Source organism: Haliotis asinina, chromosome 6 (genome assembly GCF_037392515.1).
Source record: "Haliotis asinina isolate JCU_RB_2024 chromosome 6, JCU_Hal_asi_v2, whole genome shotgun sequence".
Classification (NCBI taxonomy): domain Eukaryota; kingdom Metazoa; phylum Mollusca; class Gastropoda; order Lepetellida; family Haliotidae; genus Haliotis; species Haliotis asinina.
The window spans coordinates 30,865,041-30,870,714 of record NC_090285.1 but is presented as its reverse complement, the minus strand read 5'-3'; positions in this window follow the sequence as shown (position 1 = coordinate 30,870,714).

Below are 5,674 nucleotides of genomic sequence, written 5' to 3'. Positions count from 1 at the left end.
CTTGTTCTGTTAAACTGAAAGGAAACAAAAAACTATGTTAAAGGTTATCAACTCTACACCTTCTACAATTGTCAGAAAAACATGGTCAAAAGTGTCAGCCACTATGTGATTTGGTGGTTTTCAACACTGTTGCATAGATTCTATGATTTAGCACTATATTTACAATAGCCTTCATCAATGTTGTCTAGAGAATGATTGAAAGATTTCAGGCATGTTATAAAGGATCTGACACAATTGACTGTCGCACATTCAACTCTAATGCACACTATCCTTACAGGACAAATACACTAGCGAAACAGACATGTCAGGCCCAACGAGAACCGGTTTTATTTTGTGCAAAAAGATCTGGGTGGTACGTCTCTGACTGACTGTAATCACTACAATATAGGAGTAGAAGTAATAGTAATAGTAATAGCAGTGCCAAAAGCTTAGGTTAAGTCTTCCTACCACATTTTCTGCTTGAAAGAGAGATGGTGGAACATGTGTACAGAAGTAACACATGCTTACCGAAATACTTTCAGGAAGTGGACAGATTTGGTTTGAGATCTAAGAAACAACCTTGATCACTGCAAAGAAGCTTTTCTTGGCTTACACTATCTATGGCAATGAGTCAACAGGCACATATGCAATTCTTTAAAAAATGGTACCTCTAAGATTTTAGATGTGGTTTACGTAAATTTTGTGGATAGTAGTTATCCTCCACCATTATTCTGTACATTCAATCAGAAAACCAACTTAAACATGATCTATTGCACCTTTATATGTGTTACACTGAAAACGAATCTACCCATGAAGATCCAGGTGAGAACTGATTTTCAGTAACCCATGCTTGTAAGAGGTGACTAACTGGTTGACATGTCATCTTATCCCAGTTGCATATATTGATGCTCATGCTCTTGATCACTGGATTGTCTGGTCCAGACTCCATAAGCTTATTAATGCTGAATCAAGAACAAGCAAACTTCAGAATTAACATCCTATGGCTTGCACATATATTGAAGTCAAACTGATTTAGTATTGAGCATCTAATCTTGTATGGCATGTTTTGATGTGCGATAATGGTACAAAAGACAACGTATTTTATATATTGTATGAGTATGAATTTATGCTTTTGCACATGCTATGTCCATTTAAACACCCACGTTTATCCATATTTGGATACTGTTTCCATCTGCTAAAAACCAAAACCTTAAAAAGGAGGTATTCCAAGAAATATAGAAAAGCTGTTTGTTAGTAATTACAAAATCTTACAACTTATAAAACCTATTTTAACATTTAGCATTACAAACGTTTCGAGAATAGCTAACCTATTAGAGATCCAAGGTTTAAACACTTACCGTTCCTGAGCATAGAGGAGATACAATGTCTTCAAAAACTTGACAACCTACACATCAAAGCTAAACCTGCACAGGAACCAGAGGTCCCTCTACTCCCGAGGTTGCCATACCTACCATTATTAGAGCCTGAGGACCTGCCTGCAGTCCAAGCTGAAGCTGGAGCAAACCCCAGTACCAGCAGAGGTAATGATTAGTGCCACATCCACAATATCAAATGTAAAACACTTCTTTTTTATTTGAACTGGTTTGTGGATATTGGCCAAGTACAGTCAAGAATCATCTTCTCCTACTTCAACTATAACTGCATGATATATAACAATCACTGCACAGTCAAGTTATGGACTCTTCAGAATTTTTCACTCATTCTTTAAGAATCGTGCTAATTTTAACTTTCATTCTGTGAATTAAGGAGCTGATTCAGATTGTATGTGCCAACGTGTTTGGAAAAGAATACAGACCAGTGAGAACTGAGCTGAGAAGTGCTTTATTTTTGTTTATTTATTTTGAAAAAAAATAAATAAATCATTTAACAATGATGTATGTTTATTGAACCTAAAAGCAGAAAATTATGTTTGATAATACCGTTTTGAAACATTAAAACTTGAAAATAATTAAGGAAACACTGTCAAATTTCTCATTTCTCTAATATGCTGCAATGCGTATTGCAATACAGGTTACATAATAACGTAATGATAATCCCTTTCGACATTGAATAAAATATGTTCAAATAAACAAACTCGCTTGAAAGGGTAGCAAATACCATTTTATTCCTTTCCTGGAGACAGGAGCCAGACGTCCTGTGAGGCAGTGCCGAAGCCCCAGACACGTTCACTTTTCCCATCCAAGTATAATATATAGTCCCCGCAATGGGCGTAGAGGATATAGCTACATACGGGCCTTATTATCACCTGGTGTTTAACATATATAAGTTGTTCACTGGTCACGAGGGGGACATCTCTCCTTGTATCATTCAGTGTAATGATGCAACAATGATGCAAGAACCCTTGATGTCAGAGCTGAGAAATCGTCTGCGCTATGTACAGGCCAGGATAATCCCGGTATCTGTACTATGAAACCATATGGCTTACATTCACATATCGGAGTTATATGTGATTAAAATAGTCTCTCTCATTAAAATAAAATGTACATGAACAATAAATGCATCGAAATCTACAAAGTAACACAGACGTACGTATAGGGAACGTATGGACTAGGTAGTGTATACTTCATTAGTAGGTCATGGTACCCCTATAGTTATAGTCACTGTATAAACGAACCACACGGCGCATCATGAACCCACGTCCCAGCGTGACGTCATTGTCGATTTATTGGCCATGACATTGTCATCCAAGTCAAAAATGTACAACAACGAATTCATGTTGAAGGAAATGACATTGTCCTACAGGTTCTTCATAACTCTGCATAACACATGGCTTTGGTGATACCATTTTCGTCAATAGGTTGCAAGGGCCCTCATCTTTTTCAATATTAACGAAATGTGACATACAATAAACTGTTTTAGAGGCACTTTACTTCTTTTCCATACTGTAGTCTTCAGGATTGTGATATTTTCATGCCATCATCAGATGCGTCAAGGGTTGTCAACATATTGCCATGGACCATGACAGTGTATTGTAACTGATGGTTCCATTGGTTGTTAACTCTAGTACTGTAAAGTTCATTTGCCCACAGTACAGCGCTTGGTCTCTGACAGGAATTAAGGTATGACTGTCTGTGTGGATTTCCTCTCCAGTACATTCAATACATAACTTAGAGGGGTGATGCCAGTATATTACCCTAACATGCACTAAACGCACATTACACAGTTTTCTCAGGAATTAGTGAGTAAATCTTATTCCCCAATACTGATAATAGAAGTTTAACGCAGGTGTTACATTATATTATGTAGGGGGACGTAACATGGGAGGCAACTCTTGTAAGCTTAAAATAAACCTTGCTGCATCATGAGTTATCTCCCCTTGTGCAAAAGATGGCTTCTTTAGTTGACATGACAGATTTGACAGCAAAAGAGAAAGGGAATCTGTTTCTAGGTTATTTCGATAGGGGTGTGACTAATGCAAAAGAGTGGTGGGCATGACACTCATCTGCTTACAACGTTCAGAACTTTAAAGGATATTCAACCAGGAGTTGAGATTGAGCACAAGGCGGGGGAGGAGAAGCCAAGGAAGGTGAACACTACGGTCCGGATCTCCAGCGATTTGGTCCAATTGTGAGTGGGGGTAATTGAAAAGCGTTGAGAATATCATTGAGTGATTGAATTAAGTTTTACACCGCACTCAGCAATATTCCAGCTATATTATGGAATATCTATTGAGAATATCAGAAATGTGGTGATTAACAGAGGAAGTCCTCATGCATGTAATGAAACCTCTAACAAGAATTACAAAGGCGTGACTGGGTGAAAAAGCTCAAAATTCCTTCACGGTTTATGAAAGATGCACAAAAAGAAAGACGTTTAAACCGGTGTAGGGCTCGGGGAAATGAATATGGGGATAATGTCTTCTTTTCCAAAGTGTGTAGAAAAATACCGTGAAACCAATGTGGCAACGTCCAAAGCATAACCCGAAATTTGGACAAGTGGGTGGGATATCATCACGTGGAGTGACGTGTATATTCACTGGAAAAATTGACGAAAAAACGATGTGCTTACATCTAAAATGATCACTTCCTTCCAACTGCTAGAACACGTACACTGTATGAAGATAACTGGATTTCTAAGCATGATAACGACCCAACACACACTGCGGGCTACACATGACAGTGTTTGTTGGACGGAAATGTTCAGGTATTAGACTTGCCCAGTTACAACATAGATCTTAACCCTACAGTACTGAAAATGTGCGGGGACTGATGCAGGACAGAATAAACCTAAAAGGACCTGGAAATATTGAGGATATAAAGGAAATGGTCGAACGCAGGCACATGATTTCAAACAAACGAGTGCACGGTACTAAAACGCATTCTGTCGTGTCTTGCAGGACAAGGAGGTCTCGCAAAGGACTGGAAAGACGCTGAGTAAGAGAATTATATCCCAGCATTGTCATGGAAGTAGAACTTCTGTCGTTTATATATATGTAGTATATATTTGCCGATACAACTTCCTCGGTTATTTCTTGGAATACTATGTACTGACTTCATGTCTTGGAGGTGTTTCGGCTCTCCAGCACTCTGACCAAGACGCTCGATTTGTGTCAGTTCTTTATTAGTTACTTTATTAGACTGCGGCCACCACCTACCTAAAGTTTAAAGGTGATAGACCATGTATGTAGTTTGATAAAGGAAAGGTATCTCTGCAACACTATTTCGAGGATATGTTTGTTGTCTAACAGTCCAGCTATATCCAGACTGGACAATTAAGGCAAACCTTCCCAACAAGGCCTCAGTCGTTACGGGAAGACGCCATGAAGGTGTGAGAACACTGGGGCTCTACATTAAAGTCTGTAACAGACACTGGGCCATGACTGAGGCTACGTGCTTTCAACGACAGCTGTAGCCTATGTGTGATAAATGAGAAAAATCAACATCACTTATCCTTTAACGTAAACCAGAGTTATCCGATGCATCACTCGTGTATTTGAGGTCAGAGTACAGCCTGGTTTGCTTTATATTTGTAGATAATCAGTGCAAGTAGATTTCATATTGCCCTGTGGTTCTTGACTAAACCTGTCGACACGAATGAATGGGCGTCACCAGAACAGAGGCGTTATTCTTGATTAGCACGCTTCCCGTGCATAAGCTGACGAGGGTCTATTTGTTTTGATATGTTACCATGGAAACGTTACGGTCATCAGCATCCTCATTCATTGGCCGAAGGACCTACAGTCACAGCATAATACTTAAAACCATGTACACTTGTGATGTCCTCCGTTGACCATTACGTTCAGTACATGCATTTCTTACCTGACAGATCCTGAATTGTTTTAGTACCAGATGTACTGCTTTGTGTATATGAGGCTATTTCATTCAACTTATTAATATATAGCTTCATTTTGAGAATACCTTTACATAACTATAAGTAAATATATGGAAAGCCACAAATATCACAGACGTACGTTTAGGAAACGTGTAGACTATTTTATGTATATATTTTGGTGATTAGCACCCTTCGCATATCTTGAAAACGTTATACTTAGAGGACAAACAACGTGATACTGCTGTCTACTCATACATGACAAGAGGGGACACAACTTGATACTGCCGTCTACTCATATATGACAAGAGGGAACGCAACTTGATACTGCTGTCTACTCATATATGACAAGAGGGAACACAACTTGATACTGCTGTCTACTCATATATGACAAGAGGGGACACAA